The sequence below is a fragment of the Pelodiscus sinensis genome, chromosome 3 (genome assembly GCF_049634645.1).
Source record: "Pelodiscus sinensis isolate JC-2024 chromosome 3, ASM4963464v1, whole genome shotgun sequence".
In the NCBI taxonomy this organism is placed as follows: Eukaryota; Metazoa; Chordata; order Testudines; family Trionychidae; genus Pelodiscus; species Pelodiscus sinensis.
In genome coordinates this window covers 146,290,323-146,314,875 of record NC_134713.1, presented here as the reverse complement: position 1 = coordinate 146,314,875, position 24,553 = coordinate 146,290,323, and the positions used below count along the sequence as shown (strand labels likewise).

The 24,553-nt window shown below is 46.6% G+C and overlaps 1 protein-coding gene and 1 long non-coding RNA gene across 3 annotated transcripts in view; one reads left to right on the top strand and one right to left on the bottom strand.

Annotated features, from left to right (window-relative positions):
* RD3 (RD3 regulator of GUCY2D) overlaps nucleotides 1-24,553 on the top strand; it is a 57,097-nt gene that overhangs the window by 8,727 nt on the left and 23,817 nt on the right. The window contains exon 1 of one of the 2 annotated variants that reach the window (XM_075925135.1): nucleotides 9,164-9,344. The exons of the other annotated variant lie outside the window; for it this stretch is intronic. The gene's annotated coding sequence lies outside the window, so the exon portion shown is untranslated. Of the gene's footprint in view, nucleotides 1-9,163; nucleotides 9,345-24,553 lie in introns of those variants that run through there. 2 annotated transcript variants of the gene reach the window in all.
* Nucleotides 21,101-24,553, bottom strand: part of LOC102458787 (uncharacterized) — a 32,856-nt gene continuing 29,403 nt past the window's right edge. The window contains exon 4 of the long non-coding RNA XR_012902904.1: nucleotides 21,101-21,856. This is a non-coding gene — a long non-coding RNA (uncharacterized LOC102458787). The remainder of the gene's footprint in view (nucleotides 21,857-24,553) is intronic.

Sequence of the window (24,553 nt, the reverse complement as noted above, 5' to 3'; positions counted from 1 at the left end):
CGAGCTGTCTACACTGGCCGCTTGCTTTTCCGGAAAAGCAATGACGATCTACTGTAAAATTGTCAGTGTTTTTCTGGAAAAACTATGCTGCTCCCGTTCGGGCAAAAGTCCTTTTCCGGAAAAACTGTTCCGGAATAGGGCCAGTGTAGACAGCACAGTAGTCTTTTCCACAAAAAAGCCCCGATCTTTTCCGGAAAAGCATCCTGCCAATGTAGATGTAGCCACTGTTTTCTTTGCCTCTGTCTTCACGGACAAGGTCAGTTCCCAGAAAAATGCACTAGGCAGTGCAGTTTGGGAATGAGGTGGACAACCCTTGGTGGGGAAAGAACAAGTTAGGAACTATTTAGAAAAGCTAAACATACACAAATCCATGGGCCCTGATTTAATGCATCCAAGGGTACTGAGGAAGTTGGCAAGTGTCATTGCGGAGTCTTTGGCCATTATCTTTGAAAACTCATGGAGATCAGGAGAGATCCCAAAAGATTGGAAAAAGGCAAATGTAGTGTCCATCTTTTAAAAAGGGAAGAAGGACAATCCAGGAAACTAAAGACCAGTCAGCCTTACTTCAGTCCCTGGAAAAATCATGGAGTGGATCCTCAAGGAATCCATTTTGAAGCACTTCGAAGAGGGAAAAGTGATCAGGAATAGTCAACATGGATTCACGAAGGGCAAGTCATGCCTGACCGATCTGATTAGCTTCTATGATGATTAGCTTCTCCGAGGATAAGGGAAAGTCAGTGGCTGTGATATACCTTGACTTTAGCAAAGCTTTTGATACGGTCTCCCACAATATTCTTGCCAGCAAGTGAGGGGAATATGGATTGGATAAATGGACAGAAAGCTGGCTAAACTGGCGGGTCCAACGGGTAGTGGTCAACGGCTCAATGTCAAGTTGGTGGTCAGTTTCTAGCGGAGTGCCCCAAGGATCTGTTCTTGGATCAGTTTTGTTCAACATCTTTCTTAATGACCTGGATGAGGGGATGGATTGCACCCTTAGCAAGTTCGCAGATGATACTAAGTTAGGGGGAGAGGTAAATATGCTGGAGGGTAGGGATAAGGTCCAGAATGACCTGGACAGATTAGAGGATTGGGCCAAAAGAAATCTGATGAGGTTCAACAAGGACAAGTGTAGAGTCCTGCACTTGGGACAGAAGAATCCCAAGCATTGTTGGTGAGGACTGAATGGCTAAGTAGCAGTTCTGCGGAAAAAGACCTGGGGATTACAGTGGATGAGAAGCTGGATATGAGTCAACAGTGTGTCCTTGTAGCCAAGAAGGCTAATGGCATATTGGGGTGCATTAGGAGGAGCATTGCCAGCAGGTCTAGAGATGTGATTATTCCCCTTTATTCGGCTATGGTGAGGCCACATCTAGAATACTGTGTCCAGTTCTGGGCCCCCCATTATAGAAAGGATGTGGACACATTGGAGAGGGTCCAGCAGAGGGTGACCAAAATGATTAGGGGGCTGGAGCGCATGACCTATGAGGAGAGACTGAGGGATTTGGGTTTGTTTAGTCTGCAGAAGAGAAGGGGGGGGGGGGATTTGATAGCAGCCTTCAACTTCCAGAAGGGAGGTTCCAAAGAAGATGGAGAAAGGCTGTTCTCAGTAGTGATGGATGGTAGAATAAGGAGCAATAGTCTCAAGTTACAGTGGGGGAGGTTTAGGTTGGATATTAGGAAAAACTATTTCCCAACGAGGGTGGTGAAGCACTGGGATGGGTAACCTAGAGAGGTGGTGGTGTCTCCATCCCTAGAGGTGTTTAAGTCTTGGCTTGACAAAGCCCTGGCTGGGATGATTTAGTTGGGATTGGTCCTGACTTGGGCAGGGGGCTGGACTTGATGACCTTCTGAGGTCTCTTCCAGCCCTATGATTCTATGATTCTCAGTCCAGAGGTAAGGAGCCATCCAGGACAGGAGCCTGTGGTGGGGAGGGGAGGAGAGGAGGGGAGAGAGGGTGGCTTCCTGCTGTGCTTGGCACATTCCAGGTCCAGCACACGTGGCTTCCCGAGTTAATGCTACCTTCCCAGCCACAGCAGCAGCCTGCAGGCAAGGGGGGGAAGGGGCCGTGGTGGCAGAATGTAGGTTCCTGCTGTGTCCAGCAAATGCTGGGTCTGGCACACGTGGCTTCCGAGGGAGAGTGCTAATAAGTTCCCCTCCTCCTTCCTGTAGGTTGCCATGCGAGATCAGTCTTCTCCAAATCACACAGAGTGATCTGCAGCAGATGCTGACTGAATGTGGCCAGAAACCTGGGCCTTATACTGAAATGCTTTGTGGTTCAGTGATGCCAGATGACTTACTGGTGGTTTGGTGTGGGGAGCTGTTCTGCCATGGAGGACAGAATAAGGCTGGCCTGCCCAAAAACCTTGTGAGGTGGATAAGAGAGTTTTTACATGAGAGCTTCATGGAGCTGTGCAGGGAGGACTTGTGCTCCATCTGCAGACATGTTAACAAGCTGCTCCAGGGCCCCCTGTACTCTATAAGCACAGAGTGCACTGCTCCTCACACCTCATTGCCTTAACCCACTTGTAGTTAGAAAAAGTTTGTGAACTCACGGAAAGTGCTCTCCCTCTAGTCAGTACCGGACAAGGAGACCTCTTGGGGGGGTGGGTGGAAAGGGATTAGCTCCATCATCATGACCAGCTCCTGACTCTTGGGGCTCACCAACTGGTTAGTCTCCTCTTCCTCCTCCCCCTGCACCACCATGCTCTCCTCCAGACTAATGCCAGGTGTGTCTTGGCCAAACTTCATGACCATGCTGGGGAAGCTGGCCGCTCCCTATACCCAAAATCACGTCCAACTGGTTGTAGAAACAGCACATGGAAGGTGCTGTACCAGATCATCTGCTCTCCTCCTTTGCCCTATGGTAGGACTGGCACAGCTCCTTGATTTTCACTCCACAAAGGTGTGGTTGTACAGAATTTGGTTCACTTCTAAACAAACCAATAAAAACAACTCTATGTGTATATTACTCTAATTAACATTATATTAACAACAGTACAGTGAAAATACTTGCTCAAGATGCTGCTTCTTGCCTCAACCTATTTTCAAAAAATGTACTGAATACAATTGTGCCTCATCTGTATTAAAACGAAGCACATTTCTATTAAGCAAATGATTGCTGTTTCTCTAGAATGATTGTTTAAGAGAGTTCAATGTAATCTGAAAATAGCTACTCTTAGATTTCACCTGCTGCAGTACGCAGTGATGAGCAACCTGTGGCCCATGGACCGTATATGGCCCACTGGGACACAACCTGTAACATGCAGCCCCCCTGTCTGCCTTCCTTCCCGACAAACGTCTCACTCACTGGGGAACCAGAACCCCACGATTCCTACTCCTCTCCCTCTCCCTTGCAGCACTTTTGGAGCACTGCAAATCTACTGATTTATGCTCCATTCTCCTTCCCCCCCCCCTTCCCTTCCAGAGCTGGAATGCTGCAAATCAGCTCTTTGTGGCTATTCAAGCTCTAGGAGGGAGGGGAGGAGTGGGAGCATGAATCAGATGATTTGCTCCAAAAATGCTGGGTAGGAAGTGGGGAGGAGTAGGAAGTGTGAGGCTCCAGTGCCCCAGCGTGCGAGAGATGTGTGTGGGAGAAGGACAGACCAAGGAGGCCACAGGTGGAACCCCAGTGAACTGCGGGGTTGCTGCAGCTCACTGAGGTAAAGGTGGGCCGCCTGTGCCCACTCTCTATTTTTGGTTTCTCATCACTGGTATAAGGTATTTGAGTGCTTTTTTCTATTATGATGCCCCGTATATTCTCAAAGTCATAAAAATGTTCTTCAAGTATAAATGATTTGTGCTTCATTGCAGAGCATTCCTGGGAATATAGCACATTCAAAGTATAGCAACTCATTCACTAGGCACTTAGAAATCCCTAGCTAGGGTTTGAACTGCAGTAGATATGCAGTGACTTTTGAAAGAGATTTTTGTGGATGTAAGCCTGAAGGACTTTTGTCATCTATGTGCAGGATGGAGCATATGCTGAATGTTGTTATAACATATGCATACCGGGGAGTTTGCTGAATTGGAGTTGAGGTTGAGGACAGATACATAATCCTCCCTGATTAATGAGAGCAGAAGATTCTGCTAATCTCTGTTAGTCTGGTTGTGGTATTCAATCTAATAATAAACAGCACTTAATTTTTAAAAAATCATGTTTTTTTTTATTTCTCTTGTAATATACATTGTTACATGTCTCAAATAAGGGACTGCCTAGCTTGTCTGCTCTGAACTTAGGCCATCCAATCTCTTTCTTATGCTTTGTTGATATCCCCAGAACCTGTTGTGATGTAAACATTGTGTCAAATCTTCACTGAGCACTTTGTCTGAGTAAGTACTTACCAAATAGGATTCAGGAAAGAACTTGAGCATGTGGTTAAATCCATCCCTGTTCAAGATAGCACGTAAGCACATGCTGAAAGTCAAGAATATGTTCGAGTCCTACCTATGCTTTCCTTGGTTCAAGGTCACTGTTCAACCTAGTTTGGCTTCCTCTGAAGTCAGTGGATGTTTGGCTACTGACTTCAGCGGGAGGAAGAATGGCTTCTTAATGAGTTTTCAGTCTGCTGTGTGATTCCATAAATAGTCTATGTGGCACAGAGAAGGTGAGAGCTAAGTTAGGGAATGTCTACACTACCACCCAAGTTCGAACTAGGGTGGTAATGTAGACAACCGGAGTTGCAAATGAAGCCCGAGATTTGAATTTCCTGGGCTTCATTTGCATCTCGCCGGGCGCCGCCATTTTTAAATGTCCGCTAGTGCGGACTCCGTGCCGCGCGGCTACACACGGCACGGACTAGGTAGTTTGGACTAGGCTTCCTATTCCGTTTCACGAGGAGTAACGGTAGTTCGGAATAGGAAGCCTAGTCCAAACTACCTAGTCCGTGCCGCGTGTAGCCACGCGGCACAGAGTCCGCACTAGCGGCCATTTAAAAATGGCGGCGCCCGGCAAGATGCAAATGAAGCCCGGGAAATTCAAATCCCGGGCTTCATTTGCAACTCCGGTTGCCTACATTGCCACTCTAGTTCGCACTAGGGTGGTAGTGTAGACATACCCTTACATGGGATGGTGACAAGCCATATTCTCCTCCCTTTGTTTTACATATACTTATGGCAGGGTTTCCCAAACTTTTTCAGCCATAGAACCCCTACAGGGACTTGAAAATTTGGTGGAGTCCTTAAAATATCATGATTTTTAATACAATAGATACCCAAATAATAATAGACAATGTTTTGGAATTCTATTTTATTCTTATATATTACTTATAATTCATTTTCAATAAAACTATTAGAAAACTAGCCAATAGCCCATCATAAGATGGGATTTTTGGGTCTCTCCTCCATGTCCGGCTCTCTCTCTCTCTCTCTCCTCCTCCTACTGCCTCCCCCTCTCTCTCTCAACTCTCCTCCACGTCCTGCCTCTCTCTCCATCTCTCTCTTTCTCTTCTCCTCCCCCTCCTGCCTCTCATTTGGGGGACCACGGAGCCCAAATGACCATTTGGGTTCTGTGCTCTCCGTGCAGGAGCAAGCGGCCGTTTGGGCACCGCGCTCCCCGTGCTGCGTGTGCCTCTTGTTCCTGCACGGCGACCCGGTTGAGCAGCACAGAAGTCAGCCGAGCACCATGGTGGGAAGCAAAGGGGGGTGAGGCGGTGACGTTCACAGCCAGGGGGCGGGGCCTGGAGCCACTGTCACGCTGCAGGTTACCGCCCCCCCCTTCATCTCCTGCCGTGGCACTCAGCTTACTTCTACGCTGCTCAGCCAGGACGCTGCTGGGGAGCAAGCACTGGAAGTGGCTGTTTGGGCTCCCCTGCGGTGGCCTGGCTGAATGGTGCAGCTGAGCACCATGGCGGGTGGCAACAGCGCCGCCCAGAGGGAACAGCCAGCATTTCAGCGTTACAAAGTCACAGACATTGGGCTACTATATTAGTAATAAAATGACAGGGTCATACAAGTGTCATTAATATTTTCTAGTGAAGCCCCTGGACTCATTACATGGAATTCCAGTGCTCCACAGAGCACACTTTGGAAAACCCTAACCTATGGTTTCAAGGTGTTTGAGGATGATTAATAGACCCCTGTTTTCATCTGATTTCTCTGAGAACACCACTCTTCTTCTTGTCTGCTAGGTAACCTTAGTGTCATCTTTGACATTTCCTTTAGGAGTTCCTTAATTCACACATCACTTACTCTCCTCCAGTGCTCTCCCTCCTTGTCTATACTTCCAGATCATCTCTCATCTTGATTACTGCCTCACTCTCATTCCCACCCAGGGCCATCTTTAGCCATAGGCAGAATAGGCAGTTGCCTCGGGCACCAGTATTTCTGGGGCACCACTCTGCCGGGATAGACGGAAAGCAGTGAAGCATGTGTAAGCAGGGGCAGAACTACTGCTAGCTATCAGCCAGCTAAAAGGAGGGAGCTGCTCTGGGGGTGGGTGTGCTCACTCCAATTGTTTAGCTCTGCAAGATAATTAACTGTTAACTGTGGATATGTAAATACAGCTCATGCCAGGAAGGGGAAGGAATCCGAGGTGTGGTTATGTAAATCCAATTCAGCCAGGGCTGATGGAGGTTCAATGTTGGAATGGAATGTGGTGTATTGTAACTAATTTGGGGCTGTTGTTGAGGTCACAAATCATGCTACCCCTAAATGTGGGAACTGTAAAATATGACACCAGTGCCTGCAGGAGAGACACCATCATTGTAAGAGGTCTCAGAGGAACAAGCATCCCCCCTGCCAGAGTTGAGTGAACTGAGTGGGGGTGGGAGGGTGGAGAGAAAGGGCTTGAGGGCTGAGTCAGCCCACTTTGTGCCTGCCAGGTGTGAGCTGTAAGACTGGTTCAACCTGCCCCTTTCCCCCTGGTTTTAAGGACAAACCTAAAGCAGATTCCATGAGGAGTCTTTTTGCTAGTCTAGTGGAAGCTGGAATCTTTTGCCAGCCTAGGTGGTGGCTAAAGAGTTGAAATCACTGAGGCTACATCTACACTGGCGCGTTCTCACATAAAAACTCTTTTGTGGAAGAGTTCTTCTGCAAAACTCTTCGGCTGTGTCTAGACTGGCCAGTTTTTCTGGAAAAACTTGCCAGCTGTCTACACTGACCGCTTGAATTTCCGCAAAAGCACTGACTTCCTACTGTAAGAAATCAGTGCTTCTTGCGGAAATACTATTCTGCTCTCGTTCAGGCAAAAGTCCCTTTTGAGCAAAGCTTTTGCGGAAAAGGGCCAGTGTAAACAGCTGAGATTTGTTTTGCGCAAAAAAGCCCCGATCGCGAAAATGGCAATTGGGGCTTTTTTGCGCAAAAGTCCCTTTTGCGGAAAAGCGTCCGTGACAATCTAGACTCTCTTTTCCGAAAATGCTTTTAACGGAAAACTTTTCCGTTAAAAGCATTTCCGGAAAATCATGCCAGTCTAGACGTAGCCTTCCAGTGTACGTCTACACTAGCCCCCTAGATTGATCTAGGGAGGCTAATAAGGGCGCCCAAAATTGCAAATCAAGCCCAGGATTTAAATATCCTGTGCTTGATTTACATCTTCCTGGCCAGTCGCCATTTTAGAAATTGACTAGCCCGAAGTAACTGCCCGCGTCTACATGCGGCAGTGAAACGGGATTCCAATTTAAAGCCCTAACTTGAATTAGCTGGTATTCCTCCTGCAATGAGGTTACACATGTAACAGCAGGGCTGGGTCCTAGAGAGGGCCACTGCCTGCAGCACAGTCTGAGGGAGGGGATTGGCTGCTGGGGTCTCTGGGAAGGAGAGGGTGTAGGAGTGGAAGAGCAAGTCAGGCATAGGGGCATGAGTTTAATAATCCCGCCTAGGGCACCATAAATCCTAAGGACAGCCCTGTCCCCACTACTGTCTAAATCACCTTTCCTCTCTTCCCATTCCGACCATATTTCCACTCCAAGAAACCCTCCCCTGGTTTCCCATCTCCAACCACATCAAATCCCAGCTAGTAGGTCCTGCTCAGCTAATAGATCATATGTAATCTTTCCCCCATTCTCATCACTGCTGTGTTTCCTCCACTTCCCTTCCCACTCCCTGCTTTCTTCCAACCTTCTTGCCTTCTTCCTCTCCATTTCCCACTCCCTCCTTCTGTATCATGCTGCCCCGCTGCCAGGAACAGCCTCACCACTTTCACCTGCCAGGCACCTTTAATCCCTCCTTGTACACTTCTCTCTTCAAGAAACGGCCTCCATTTCATCAGTTACCTGAAATCCTTCCTGTTCTGAACTGTTGCTCTATCTCTTGCCTGTGTTTTTCATAGACTGTATTTTTGGGATATGGAAATGTTTATTTCTATGGGCCAGATTCAACCAGGTTCTAGGGTGTGTGTAATTAAGCAGAAAGGACACAAAGATCGCTCCCCACCCTGAGTAAATGTGCAGTGATACAGAAATGTTTTATGCTAATCACAATTTAGATTTAATTGTCCGTTTCCCTTCTCCTTTTCATACACATTCATCATCCAAGTCCCTCTCAATCTCTGTGTCTCACTGCATCTCATTCAACCAGGCCAGCCCCTCTTCCTTCTCAGTCCCCAATAAAAGATCTGCCTAACCCCTGGCAGTGCTATATTTTTCACAGCGACAGCTATTTGCTATTAAACACCCTGGATTACAAATTCCCTCAATTGAATCTGAACAATTCCAGACTGCAGGTCCTATTGCTTATCACAGTGTATTGAAGCTACAGCTGCGGGGCCTGGACTCTTTAAGGCTGGCACTGGAGATGAAGAAGTCCTTAGAAATCACCTGGCTGAACATAAGAGCATCATCGCTTCCTCCCATTAGAGATGGGCTCAAACCTGTCCCGGGCTCTGAGCAGTTCCGAGCCTTTGCAGGGTTGAGATGCTGTCCCGAACCCAGGTACCAACTTCACAGATTGTCAGAACCCGCACCCCTGAACTTCGCCTCCAGCGCAGAGCTGCGGTATGAGGGGAAAAGCGCAGCAGGAGCCTTGCGAGGCGATTGACGCCGCTCTCCGGGTCACGCGGCACCTGGAACTCAGCTGCTGGAGGGTCCCACGTGGAGCAGCGCAGTCCCCACCTTGACACCCAATGGCGCAGGTGGCCCCGCTGCGACACCGGCCGCGAGCCCGCCCCGCCCCCAGCCCTCCTGCTGGCCAGGAGGCTTAGTTTGGTCTCTATAGCAACCACATCTTAAGCGTGGGTGAGGAGGGGCGCTGGGAGGAGGCTGCGCCTGTCTGCAGCGGCTCCGCGGGCAGGCGGGAGCTGGGGAGAGGCCGGCAGCGCCTCCCACCTGCTCCTGCAGCGCCTGCCACTTCGGAGCCTGCCACCGGGCGCCGCACACCGCCCGAGGCCACCGGGTTCCTGCCGAGCGCCTCGGGTAAGCAGGGCAGCGGGGCCCGTGTCCCTCCGGCAGAGCTGCGCGGCGGCCGGGCTGCCTGCTCAGCTCCGGGCGGGGGCTCTGGGGCAGTCCGCCAGGCCCGGGAGTTACAAGGACAGGCAGCTAGGGGCGGCGGGGCGGGGCGGTCAGCTCCCGGTGCCAACGCTGGAGAGGCGTGTCCCGCCCGCGGGCGCTTGGTCCCTGCATCTACACCCCAGCCGGCGAAACAGCGTCGGAGCAGATCACTTGCCAGGGCTGCCCCTCGCCTGCCCCCAGCTCGCCGCTAGGAGCTACCAAATGAGCGGTCGGTCTTTACCTCCGATTTGGCTTAGAAAGTACCCGGAGTAGTTGGGGGATATTGCTTTGCCCGCCTTCCAAAGGAATAACAAGCTCAGAACGGGGAATCATCGCTCCTGCAGGCTCTAAAGCAAGAGAAGTTACATTTAAGGGAGGCGATTCTACCAGGACAATGATTTAGGATGCCATGGACAGCCTCTGTTACACACCATTCACTGACTGTTGCGACAGTCATTACAAGCGGTCATGCATTCACTTTAAATTACACCTTGCAGCCACTGTGCTTGTTTTGGTCTTTTCCCTGGATGCTGTCCTTGTTTAAAACACAGTTTAAAAGTGAGGATCTGGTTCCCTTCCCAGTACCTCCAGTTTTACGTAGGCATAACTTCACTAGACTCAATGGCACCGACTGCACTTGTAAAACTGGAGAGACATGAAAAATCAGATCCTTAAAATATGTAGTGCTGTCGTTCCTGGGATGAGGATAGTAAAATGTCATATACTTTTATGCTTTTTTTAAAGTAACCCTCAGCTGTTTTTAAAACTATGATTTATATGAACTTCAACATAGAATCTGTCAGCCTTCTAATTTAATTTAAAAAACAGAGCTCTCAATCCATAAAAATGATAAATCAGATCTAACGCCCTTGGAATTAATGGGAGTCATTCCACTAATTTTAATTAGCATTGGATCGGCTCTGTGATCTGGTGTTTTCGAGAGAAAATCAATTAAAAACTCAGATGTTATAATTTAACTTAATTTAAATAGTGTTCACTGATACTGGTTTTAAGCATGGACTAACAAGTTACATATAAAGAAAAGGAACAAAAGAGAAAAGCAGTGTTAGTTTTTAATAAATATTGTTCAAGTCAAGATGTTTGCATAGAGCTATTAAGCAGCTGGTATTTTTTACACACTCCAGTCCAAATCTGCTCTCAATTACCCTGTATAAATCCAGAATAATTCTATTGAAATAAGTTGTGGTATTCTGGATTTATACCAGTATAATGGGGGGACATGTGCTCTCAGTTTTGCAGTGCTAAATTCCAATTCTATTTCAGCTCAAGTTGGAAATGATCAAGAGCAGTTACCCCCTGGAAGTCTGCTCAGTGAGCTGGATATTGATGTCCCAATGGGCATTAGGGATAGTCTGCTCTGCAGAGAAGCCCAAGGCTATGTCTAGACTGGCCACAAATTCCGGAAAAGGGATGCAAATCAGGTAAGTCAGCATAGGGAAATCCGCGGGGGATTTAAATATCCCCCGTGGATTTAAATAAACATGTCCGCCGCTTTTTTTCTGGCTTGGGGAAAAGCCGGAAAAAAAGCGTCTAGACTGATCTCTTATTTCAAGTAGGAATAAGAGATCCTCCGGAAAAGGGCTTTATTCCGGAGGATCACGCCAGTCTAGACGCTTTTTTCCGGCTTTTCCCCAAGCTGGAAAAAAAGCGGCAGACATGTTTATTTAAATCCTGCGGGGGATATTTAAATCCCCCGCGGATTTCCCTATTCTGAAGTTGGAAATTAACATGCCTCTTCCGGAGAAGGGTTTAAATATCCCCCACGGATTTCCCTATGCTGACTTACCTGATTTGCATCCCTTTTCCGGAATTTGTGGCCAGTCTAGTTGTAGCCCAGGAGTAAAGGGCTTTCTAAAGTAAGGGAAGCTTGCATGCTTTTTGTCTATGCTGTATTTGTTCTGTGAAGAGGGGAGTCCAGTTTTCACTACTGGAAAACTAGCATTGTTGTCATAAGCAGTAATTTTGTATCAATATATATTTTTAATGGCTACTGTGTTAAGTTTGAGACTTAGCCAGTATGCTGGAATACTTACATAGGCAAAATTCCCATTAAGGTTAATAGGAGTTTTTGCCTGAGTGGAAAAGAGTAAAATCTTCAGGATTTAGCCCATGGTAAATATTTTCAGTAGGAATTGTATTAGTTTCTTTATGGTAGCACTGTACCATTCACAGATACACATGCTCATGTGAATATGCATTCATTCTATGTGCTGTTATGGTATCTGTTGTGAATAAAATATCCCTTCAAAATTTTCTAGCTGATGGATCAGCAATAGAGAGCACACCATCCCATCTGCATATTCAGAGCATATAGTCTACTATGTGCTGGGAATCATATATATATAGTAGCCCAATGCCTGTGACTCTGTAACGCTGAAATGCTGGCTGTTCCCTCTGGGCGGCGCTGTTGCCTCCCACTGTGGTGCTCTGCTGACTTCTGTGCTGCTCAGCTGGGCCACCGCAGGGGAGCCCAAACAGCCACTTCCACTGCTTGCTCCCCAGCCAGGGGGCGGAGCCTGGACAAGCATGCGTCTCTGATGTCAGGAAAGGGCGCCGGATTCAAAAGGAGGAAAGCGGAGCAGACACAGAGGAGACAGAGAGGAGAACGGAGGAGGTGGAGGACAGTGAGAGAGAGTGAGAGAGATGCAGCAGGAGGAGAAGAGAAACAGAGTGAGAGGCGAGAGGGGGAGAAGAGCTGAAAGAGAGAGCAGGCGAGGCAGAAGGAGGAGAAGAGAGAGAGAGGCTGTTTGCCCCTGCGTGGTAGCCCGGCTGAGTGGTGCAAAAGTCAGCTGAGCACCACGGCAGGAGACGAAAGGGGGTGGGGTGGTGACCATAGGCGTGCGCATGAGGTGTGCTGGGTGTGCCCAGGCGCACCCTAATGTTTCAAAGGGGGCGTGAGTGAAGGAGTGCCACTTCAATGCTCTGGGGAACAGACACCGTGCCGGGTTTCCTGCATATGCACGGCCAAAACTGGCGGGTCTTAGGACCCCACGGAAAGAGGTGGCAGGGACACAACAACGTCACCCGGCCACCCCATTAAGCGAGGTGAGTTTAAACCCTGGGCAGGAAGGTGGGGGGGGTGCCCTGGGCAGGGGATCAGGTGCAGCACGGCTGGCCTCGGGGAGGGGAGAGGGCCAGGGTCGGGGTTGGGGGCAGCGCAGCTGGCCTCAGGGAGGGGAGGGGGGTGGAGGCAGCATGGCTGGTCTCGAGGAGGGGAGATGAGGGGGGAGGGGGCAGCGTGGCTGGCCTCAGGGACGGGAGGGGGTTGGGGGCAGAGCGGCTGGACTTGGGGAGGGATGGAGAGGGGGCTGGGGTTGGGGCAGCGCGGCTGGTCTCGGGGAGGGCTGGGGTTGGGGAGGGAGGGGCAGGAGTTGGAGGCAGCGCGGCTGGCCCTGGGGGGGCAGGGGTTGGGGACAGCATGGCTGGCCCCAGGGAAGGGGGGCAGGGGTCGGGGGCAGCGCAGCTGGCCCCTGGGAGGGAGCAGGGGGCCAGGGTTGGAGGCAGCACAGCTGGCCCCAGCTCCGCCCCCCAGAGCAACTTCCTATCCCCTCTTCTTCCTGGCCCCTCCCTTCCCCCCGGCCAGTCCCTCTTCCTCCCCCCCAACCCAAGATCAAAGTGTGTCTGGTTTTTTTGGGGAGGGTCTACCTGGCAACCCTACGAGTCAGACCCGGTGCAGGCACCAAGTGATGGGGACTGCTGGAACTTTTGGAACCAGAGACTGCAGAATGGGGGTTTGTGACCCAAAAGGCGGCTGAGAAACCTAAGAAAGACAGCGTAGGGGGAGCACCAGAAGGGTGACAGTCAAGGCCATCCTAGAACTCTGTTACAGACCAGTTGGCGGCTGCTGGAAGAGGAGGGAAAAATAGGGGGTAAGGGTCAGAGAGGAAGGGGCTTGTGTTGAGGAGAGGGGGGCAGGTCAGGAGAAGAAAGGGAAAGGCACCAAGGGAAAAAGTGGAGGAGAGAGACAAATGCCAGAGGGCCAAGTGCAGACAATGAGGAAAAGGGCAGGAGGGGCGGTATCGGGGGGGGGGGAGGATGATGCTAGGAGAGGAGAGAGGAAGGGCTTTGGGGGCCAGAGGAGAGAAGGGGAGGTGCTGGGAGAAGGCTTGAAAGGCGGGGTGGGCATGAGGAAGGTGGGGATGGAGCAAGGCACGTGTGAGGGCACAGAGGGGCATGAGGGGAACAGGGGCAGAGGGTGGTGAGGGGGTGGGCATCTGGGAAAAAGAAGGCAAAGGGGGCAGGGGCAGTGAGGGAAGGGGGAGGCACCAAGAGGGTGCAGGGGTAAGAGAAGGTGCAAGTGCCAGGTGATTCTGGGGGTGAAGCAGAAGGGCAGACACCTGCAGAGGAGGGACCAGCACCAGAAAAGAGAGGCAGGGTAGGTGTGTAGAGGGAGGTGTTAGGATAGGGGATGAGGAAGGGTAGCTCACATGATCAGAGTGGGGCTACTGGAGGAGTGGGCACAGGGGGCAGAGAAGGGCTGGTGGAGGGGGGCAGGTCTCAGGAAGGCTGAGGGCAGTGAGAAGGGCAGGAGTCAGGACATCAGAGGAGGGTGAGGAGTTGGGGGCAGCAGGCATCAAGGAAGCTGATGGAGCAAGCGGAGGAAACAGAGCAGCAGAGGGGAAAGGCAGAGGTTCATAAGATATTTATTAATAACTTGGGTGCCACAGTGACACATCCAAACAAGCCACAAACTCAGTACTGGAGCACAACACAAAATTTATTGTGCTCATGGGAGGAAACTCGTAGAGGGAACACTTCCCCAGCCTCTCCACCCCCCAAGTTAATGTCACACGCATTGGGTTAATGCAATTGCAGGATAGTTGCATGTGGGGGGTTTGGTGAGGGCCAAACTAATCCCTATTGGTAAGAGGATGGTGGGAAAAGTCTTTGGGAGGGGTCACATGACACCTTTTATTTCTGGTCATGTGTCCATATTGTCCCGAAAGTGTTACCTCCAGAGGCATGGCTAATGGGGGTCAAAGAGTACAATTAAAAAAAATTCTTTGAGTGCACACCCTAATGAAATGTGCTGGGCACGCCTATGGTGGTGATGTACATACCCAGAGGGCGGGCCCTGGATGAGCATGCATCCCCAACGGAGACAGAGGAGAGCGGAGAGAGAGTGAGAGGCAGGAGGGGGAGGAGAGACAGAGAGAGAGGCAGAAGGCGGAAGAGAGGTGAGAGAGAGGGGGGGAGGCAGTAGGAGGAGGAGCGAGAGAGAGAAAGAGACATGGAGCGAGAGACCGGAGGCTCAGGAGAGAAGACGGACATGGAGGAGAGACCTGAAAATCCTGCTAATTGGCTAGTATAGGAAGAATGCAGGAAATGGTTAACTTTAACAGGTTCATTGGTGTGGTAAGAATTTGGAGTTTTAGGCCACAGCACATGAGCAATAAATACCTCTTTCCATTTAACATGAAGATAGGTCAAAGCACAACGTATTATATTTAAATAAGCATGTGGTGTAAACCATAATGCAAAGGATTCCTGAGCTGAAGTTACATCCTTGACTCACCCTTTTGTGGTGAAGGAATACTGATACAATAACAGGATTATCAAAGGTGAGTCAGGGATGTATATTAGTTTTAGTTCTGAAATCCTTTTGTATTGTGGATTTATGCCAGAACCTTAACATCATTTGAACATAATTTTGCAGTTAGATAAGACACAAAATTATAGGAAAGACATGTTGATCATGCTATGTGTTCTGGTAGGAGTACTTCCTACCACTTATTTACCTAGTAGGGAAGAATAATTCTGTCCATTGCAGACATAACTGGGTGCAATATGATAGTCTGTGTTATGCAAGAAGACAGACTACATGACCTTTTCTGGACTTCAGATGCGTGAATCTAAGGATTACCTTCTCCATCAGAGACATGCAGCCACTTCTGGAGTAAAATTTGGCAGTCCTTAAACAGCAAACATCATTATTACCCAACCATTGGCCCAGTAGGCTGAATTAAGAAAACAGTGTGTGTCTTAATTCTGACCTTCATAGTTTACTAATTCTTTTTGTATTATTTTTTTGCTTAGAAGATGTTTAATGCTTGAAGCCTGTTAGGGAAATTGGCATGAAAATGGTTCTGAGTCTTGGCAAATGAACCTGATTTACCCTTGATAGATCAGGGCTCCCAGGCTTTGTCTACACTGCAGGGTTTTTGTGCAAGAAGCCTTTTGCGGAAGAGTTCTTGCGCAAAAGTGCATCCAGACCTCAAAGTGCATCGCAAAAGTGATGTGCTTTTGCACAAGAGAGCATCCACACTGCATGGACACTCTTGTGCAAAAAAGCTCTGATGGCCATTCACAGAATGGCCATCAGAGCACTTGTGTTTTTTCCAGTAGGGGTTTCTTGCGCAAACCCCCTAGAGTGTCCACACCTGCCTTTTTGCACAAGAGCTGTAGCGCTAAAAGGAGTTATTCCTCATGGGGAATATAACTACTATAACTACTACTCTCTAGGAATAAAACATTTAAAACCTATACAAATTGGAAAGATCATTTGCTTTCAGTTTTAAAGAAAGGTTCCTTATATAATATTGTGATTGCTATTAAATGTAGAAGATGTACAGTTGCAGTATGCTTAATACAAGAACATAAGAATTGCCATACCTGGTCAGACCAAAGATCTATCTAGCCCAGCATCCTGTCTGCCGACAGTGGTCAATGCCAGATGCCCTAGAGGGAGTGGACAGAACAGGTAATCATCAAGTGATTCCCTCCCCTGTCATCCATTTCTAGCCTCTGACAAACCATTCCCACCCATCCTGGCTAATAGCCATTGATGGCCCTAACCTCCATGAATTGAACTAGTTCTTTCTTGATCCCTGTTAAAGTCCTAGTCCTCACTGCATCCTCTGGCAAGGAATTCCACAGCTTGACTGTGAGCTGAGTGAAGAGAAACTTCCTTTTGTTTTAAACCTGCAACCTATTAATTTAATCTGATGACCCCTACTTCTTATGTAATGGGAACAAGTAAACAATTTTTCCTTATTCACTTTCTCCATACCTGTAATGATTTTATAGACCTCTGTCATATCCCCCTTTAGTCTCCCCTTTTCTAAGCTGAAAAGACCCAGTCTTTTTAATCCCTCTTCATATGGCACCTGTTTCAAACCCCTAATCATTTTAATTGCCCTTTTCTGAATCTTTTCCAATGCCAAGATATCTTTTTTGAGATGAGGTAACCAAATCTATTTGCAGTATTCAAGATGTGGGCATACCATGGATTTATACAGAAGCAATAGGATATTCTCTGTCTCATTCTCTATCCCCTTTTTAATGATCCTGATTACTTTTTTAATGCCACTGCACATTGACTGGATGTTTTCAGAGAACTATCCCACAATGACTCCAAGATCTCTCTCTTGAGTGGGTATAACTAAATTAGCCCCCATAATTTTGTATGCATAGTTGGGCTTATTTTTTCCAATGTGCATTACTTTGTATTTATCAACATTAAATTATTTTGCCATTTTGTTACCTAATTAGCTAGTTTTGAGTGGTCTTTTTGCAGCTCTTCACAGTCTGTTTTACTCTTAACTAACTTGACAGGTTAATTTTGTCTTCAAATTTGGCTGCCTCACTGTTTACCCCTTTCTCCACATAATTTATAAATATGTAGAATAGGATTGGTCCCAGTATGGACTCTTAGGTGACACCTCTCTCCATTCTGAAAATTGTCTATTTATTCCTACTCTTTGTTTCCCATTTTTTAACCAGTTATCAATCCATGAGAGGATTTGCCCTCTTATTCCATGACAACTTACTTTACTTATGCGCCTTTAGTGATGAACCTTGTCAAATGCTTCCTGGAAATCTAAGTACAATATGTCCACTGGATGCCTCTTGTCCGCATGCTTGTTGATCCCCTCAAAGAACTCTAGTAGATTAGTAAGGCGTGATTTCCCTTTACAGAATTAATGTTGCCTTTTCCCCAACAAATTATGTTCATGTTTGGGTCTGACAATTCTATTCTTTACTATCATTTCAACTAATTTGCATAGTACGGACATTAGACTTACCGGTCTATAATTGCCGGGATCACTTCTAGAGCCCCTTTTAAATATTGGCATCGCATTAGCTATCTTCCAGTCATTAGGTATGGAAGCTGATTTAAAGGATAGGTTACAAACCACAGTTAATAGTTTCGCAATTTCACATTTGAGTTCTTTCAGAACTCTTGGGTGAATGCCATCTAGTCCCGGTGACTTGTTACTGTTAAGTTTATCAATTTGTTCCAAAAACTCCTCTAATGGTACCTCAATCTGGAACAATTCCTCAGATTTGTCACCTAAAAAGAATGACGTGTGTTTGGGAATCTCCCTGACATTCTCAGTCATGAAGACCAAAACAAAGAATTCATTTAGTTTCTCCGCAATGACCTTATTGTCTGTGAGTGTTCCTTTAGTCCAGTGGCCCCACAGGTTGTTTAGCAGGCTTCCTGCTTCTGGGGTACTTTAAAAACATCTTATTACTTTTTGAGATTTTGGCTAGCTGTTCTTCAGACTCCTTTTCAGCTTTTCGTATTACATTTTTACACTTAATTTGTCAGAATTTATTCTTTCTATTTTCCTGACCAGGATTTAACTTCCATTTTTTAAACTATGCCTTTTTATCTCTTGCTGCTTCTTGTACTTGCTGAAGCCATGGTGGCATTTTTTTTGGTTCTCTTACTGTGTTTTTTAATTTGGGGTATACATTTAAGTTGGGCTTCTATTATGGTGTCTTTGAAAAGTTTCCATGCAGCTTGCAGGGCTTTTACTTTTGGCTCTGTACCTTTTAATTTCTGTTTAACTAACCTCATTTTTTGTAGTTCCCCTTTCTGGAATTAAATGCCACAGTGTTGGGCTGCTGAGATGTTTCTTCCCACCACACAGATGTTAAATTTTATTACATTATGGTCATGATTTCCAAGCAGTCCAATTATATTTTTCCTCTTGGACCAGATCCTGAACTTCACTTAGGAGTGAATCAAGAATTGCCTCTCCTCTTGTTGGTTCCAGAATCAACTGCTCCAAGAAACACTCATTTAAGGCAAGGGTGGGGAACTCAGCCCCAAGGGCTAGATGTGGCCCCCAGCTTGCCTGGATCCAGCCCCCAAGGCTCAGGGCCCTCCTCCCCGCTGTATTGGGGAGCCTGTGCTGGTACTCCAGCCCCCTGGTGCCCCGCCACGGGACTGGAGCACACAAAATCAACTATGTGGGGGTCCCCTAGGCTCTGGTGTGTGATGGGAATATGGGGAATGTCTTTCTCCTTCTCATTTGGGCACCACATCAGTGAGAGGTTTTTGTGTGTGGCCTTCGACTGATTTTTCTGTGGGTCAATGGCCCAGACCCAAAAAAGGTTCCCCACCCCTGATTTAGGGTGTCAAGAAACTTTATCCCTGTATCCCATCCTGAGGTGACATGTGCCCAGTCAATATGGGGGATAACTGAAATCCCCCACTATTACTGAGATTTTTATTTTTTATGCCTTCTCTAATATCCCTTAGCATTTCATAGTCACTATCACTATCATGGTCAGGTGATATGGAACATTTTGGTTCATTTAAGATTTTTACTTCATTTGATTTTATATTTTCTTTCATGTATAGTGCCACACCCCTGCCAGCATAACCTGTTCTGTCCTCCTGATATTTTTTGTACCCTGATATGACTGTGTCCCATTGATTGTCCACATTTCACCATGTTTCTGTGATACCTATTATGTCAATATTCTCCTTTAATACGAGGCACTCTAGTTCACACTTTTTATTATTTAGACTTCTAGTGTGTGTGTATAAGCACTTCAAAAATGTGTTACTTTTTAGCTGTTTGCCATTTCCTGATGTGTTTGAATGGCACACTTTTTTATTTGACTTTTTCTCATCTGTTACCCATATTTTATAATCTTCCATCCTCTCCTCCTTACTAGAACATAGAGAATCTCTATTAATAGACTCTCCACTAAGATATGTCTCTGTCTGATCCATGTGCTCCTCCACCCTTGTCAACTTTCCCCCATCCCTTTAAAAAGTATTCTACAACCTTTTTAATGTTAATGCCAGCAATCTGGTTCCATTTAGGTTTCTGTGGAGCTCGTCCTTCCTGTATAGGCTCTCACTTTCCCCAAAATTTCCCTAGTTCCTAATAAATCTAAGCCCCTCCTCCCTAAATCATCATCTCATCCACATATTGAGATCCTGAAGTTCTGCCTGCCTACCTGGCCCTGAACATGGAACTGAAAACACTTCAGAGAATGCTACCATGGAAATCCTGGATTTCAATCTCTTTTTTTTCCTCCAAACATTTCTTTCCCTTGGAAGAAATTATGGTGTGTTTATATTCCCTGTTTTGTGTTTAGCTTTTCATCTCACAGCACATTGTGTAACATTTTCTTGTTCTCCCTTAAATTACTTGTTAAGTGGGCCAACATACATTGGATCAGATCCTCTGTTCAATATATGCACATCTACTCCATAATATAACCGAAAAATTATATATTTTACTTGGAGCTAAAAATGTACTCATCACATGCCTTTGAATGCTACTGTCAGCCATGTGACATCTCTATCAAAAGCAACCTGTTACAATGTATGGGCCCAATCCTGATATTGACTTGCTCCATTGATGTTACTGACTACTCAAGTCAGTAAACACTACTCATTTAAGAAAAGGATAGGAAGATAGCATTCCAAACTGTAATCTTCTAATTAGCTTATCAATAGAAATCATGTCAGACTATTTACAGTCCTGCAAAGCCTGTATCCAGAAAGACTGACAATAAATACATTTCACTTAGACATGATCTGAACTTGTCCTAGCTACATCATATGTGAAAAATCCTCACATTTGAATGGCATACTAATGCAAGTATAGTGATAGAAATGTAGCCGTGTTAGTCTGGTGTAGCTGAAACAAAATACAGGACTATGTAGCACTTTAAAGACTAACAAGATGGTTTATTAGATGATGAGCTTTTGTGGGCCAGACCCACTTCCTCAGATCAAATAGTGGAAGAAAATAGTCACAGCCATATATACCAAAGGATACAATTTTAAAAAAATGAACACATATGAAAAGGACAAATCACATTTCAGAACAGAAGGGGGATGCGGGGGGGGGGAGGAGGAAGGTGAATGCCAGTGAGTTAATGATATTAGAGGTGGGGAAGGGTAGATGTCTGTGAGTTAATAGTATTAGAGGTGATAATTGGGGAAGCTATCTTTGTAATGGGTAAGATAGCTGGAGTCTTTGTTAAATCCCCTGCGGAGAGTGTCGAATTTTAGCATGAATGCCAGTTCAGAGGATTCCCTTTCAAGTGCAGATTTGAATGTCTTCTGAAGTAGGATGCAGGTTAGCAGGTCATTGAGACAGTGTCCTTTCTGGTTGAAATGACAAGCAACTGTTTTTTTCTTTGTGATCCTGTTTAATGTCTGTTTTGTGGGCATTGATTCTTTGGCAAAGTGTCTGAGACGTTTGTCCAATGTACATAGCAGACGGACACTTTCGGCACATGATAGCATAGATTATATTTCTGGAGGCGCAGGAATATGTATTCTTGATCTTATAACTCACTTGGTTAGGCCCAATAATGGTGTCAGCAGAGTGAATATGTGGACAAAGCTGGCAGCGGGGTTTGTTGCAAGGGAAAGTACCAGGATTGGTATTAGTGTGGTATGTCCTGTGGTTGTTGGTAAGAATCATCTTGAGGTTAGGTGGTTGTCTATAGGAGACTATGGGTCTGTCTCCCAGAGCTTCTTGGAGTTTAGTGTCCTGTTCCAGTATAGGTTGTAATCTATTGATAATGTGTTGGACAGGTTTAAGTTGGGAGCTGTAGGTGATGACAAGTGGTGTTCTATTGTTGGTTTTCTTGGATCTGTCTTGTAGTAGATGGTTTCGTTTGGCTCTTTCAATTTGCTTTTTTATTTCTCCGGGTGGGTAGTTGAGGTTTATAAATGCTTGGTATTGATCCTGAAGTTTCTGGTCTCTGTCTGTGGGATTAGAGCAGATGCGGTTGTATCGAAGGGCTTGGCTATAGATGATGGATCGTATGGTGTGTGCTGGATGGGAGCTGGAAGCATGTAGGTAACTGTATGAGTCAGTGGGTTTTCTGTAGAGGGTGGTGTCTAATTTTCCATTGTTGATTTGTACTGTGGTGTCCAGGAAATGGATCTCTCGTGTGGAATGGTCCAGGCTGAGGTTAATGGTGGGGTGTAGGTTGTTGAAATCTCTGTGGAATGTCTCCAGTGTTTCTTGGCCATGCGTCCAGATCATAAAGATGTCATCGATGTAGCGTAAGTAGAGAAGGGGCAAAAGGGGACGGGAGTTGAGGAAACATTGTTCTAGGTCAGCCATAAAGATCTTAGCATACTGTGGGGCCATGCGTGTACCTATGGCTGTGCCGCTGATCTGGAGGTATAAGTTGTTCTCAAACTGGAAATAATTGTGGGTGAGAACGAAGTTACATAGGTCTGCTACCAGGTTGCATTACCAGTTTCTAATGCAAGTATAGATACTGCTTAATCCCAGTATAGATACTGCTAGGTCAAAGGAAGAATTCTTGATGGAAAAAACACCCTTTCACCAATGAAGGAAACATATGCAGTACAGACCTACAGAGGCACAGCTCCAGCACTACAACTGTGTGATATCCTTAGTGTAGACATAGCCTAATTACAGTGTTAAACACTTACAAGCACCTCAGTTATCCAAACCTCCCTGGAAATTAAAACAAGGCCATGTCCTTTGACACCCGTTATTTACAGTGACAATTCTTTTTGTATCCTGTATCTTGTGTCCTCCAAAACATTTAGGCTGTGTCTGCACTGGCACGATCTTGCGCAAAAGCGGCCACTCTTGCACAAAAACTTGCTGCCTGTCTACACTGGCCGTGTGTTCTTGCTCAAGTAAACTGACGTTCTAATGTATAAAATCAGGGTTCTTGCATGAGAACTCTGATGCTCCTGCTCAGGAATAAGCCCTCTTGCACAAGAGCTCTTCCAGAAGAGGCCAGTGTAGACAGGCAACATGAATTTCTTGCACAAGAAAGCCCTATGGTTAAAATGGCCATCAGAGCTTTCTTGCGCAAGAGAGCATCTGCACTGGCATGGATGCTCTTGCACAAAAGCACATCTCTTACGCAAAAGCACATGCCAGTGTAGACGCTCTCTTCTGGAAGAGTTTTTGCAGAGTCTTCCGCAAAAGAGTTTTTGCGTGAGAATGCATCAGTGTAGACATAGCCTTAGGTAATCCAGCTTGCAAAGCAAAACAAAGAGTATTTTATCCACTGTGGTACAAAATAGACTAACTGAACTGTGCAAGAATTGTCTTTTAATTCCACTTGTCAGAAACCAGAAAGATGTTGCATAAATTGTTACATTTGTATTGCTATTAACTTTGTACATAAGAAGGTTAGTGTGCTTCATGGCACTAATGAATTAAGCTTCACAACATCCTTGTGGGATAGATATGTGATTATGCCCATTTTACCAAGGAGGAAAAAGAGAGGTTAAGCAGGTAGTCCAAAGTCACACACAGGAAATCTGTGGCACAAGCAGGAATATAACCCAGGTTTCCTGACGTCCACTCTTGCCTCTTGAGTACCCGACTTTCCTTCCATTTTTATTGTTTATTACATAGATTGGAGTTCTCAAAGTGGGGTCATTACCTCCAATGACGTTGCAATAGATATCAGAATATCACAATCACTCAGCCCTTCCCATATTGCTAAGTATAAAGATGAGACGGACTTAGCAAAATCCTGCCTAAATGGGAAGATGGCAGAGATCCTGGGGGTTGTGGTATGGAAAAAGGTCAACATATGAAAAAGGTGGTGAACTACTGATGTACTTCATTCTACTGAAAACTATGTCAGGAAGAAAGCAGATATTTTTATTGCAATGATATGGTGTGTTATATAATTAAAATTACAGAGGCGTCAGTAGCAACTTCATAGTTAGCTGAGCTTTTCACTTAAAGCAGAATTAAAACACTCATTTCAGATGTCAGTGATTGAATATAGTCTCCAGATTTAACACTGTTCAGCGGACGACTGGATTAATGATGGGTATTTGGATAAGGTAGTTATTAACTTTCCCTCTCCCAGTTTCACTTTATTGCCTCCCTGCGACCCATAATCCCTCCAAACTCCCTCCACACATTTGCTCACAGATAATAATTATATCTCTGATGCTAGGCTGGTCACATTTGTAAAATGTATCTCCACTATTTAACATTTTTTTTCGCATACTCTAAGCCCAAAGGTGTGCCATCACCCAGTTGTCTACTTTCTGACTGACCAGCTCCATTCCTCAGTTCCTCGCCTCTCCCAACATTCTTGAAGCTGGTGAACTAGAGAGCCAAGGTGGGCAGCAGGGAGCATCGTGGCTTCCCATACCATTAGTAAGCCGGGGCTGCATTTTTCTGGGCTAACAGGTTGATCATATAGGACCAGATCTGTAGCCAAATAGTCAGTGGGAGTCTTTCCTCTGGGTTTTGAATTAGCTTCAGAGGCAGTCATCCAAACTCTTACCAGTAGAGTTCTTCCTCCCCGCACCCTCTCCTTTACATTCCCCCAAGGCTCCAGCAGACCAATAGACTTTGCTGGTAGCATGGCTGTACTGATAGGCCTCTAAGATCCAGGACCAGCCTTTCAACCATATTTGTCTACCAGTCTCAGCCTCTTCCCTCCATTTTGTTTTTGGTGTCTTCCTCTTAGCATATGTGCAACGTGCCTCAGAGGGCAGGTGACCAGGATTTATCACCTAATGCAGGGGTGGCCAACCTGCGACTCCTGAGAGAACTGGGACGGAACCTGGAACCACTCAGGTCAGCTGCTCTCACGGCTGGGCCGCTGTGAGCCGCTTGCCTGCTCATGGCCCATGCCATTCCGCTTATGGCCCTCAGCACACTGCATTATATCCTGCACATGCAGGCCGGGTCACATATAGTGTCCCAGCCTCCACATGCTAGCAGCAAGCTGCTGAACGCAGGCAGCGGCAGCGGCGAGGGCTCTGGGTGTGGCGGTGGCAGTGTTAGCGGCGGCTCCGGGACTTGGGTATAAGATTAGTGGGTAGAGGGATTGGGTTAGAGCAGGGTGGTGTCTGGCTCTGGGGAGAGGAGGGGAATTGG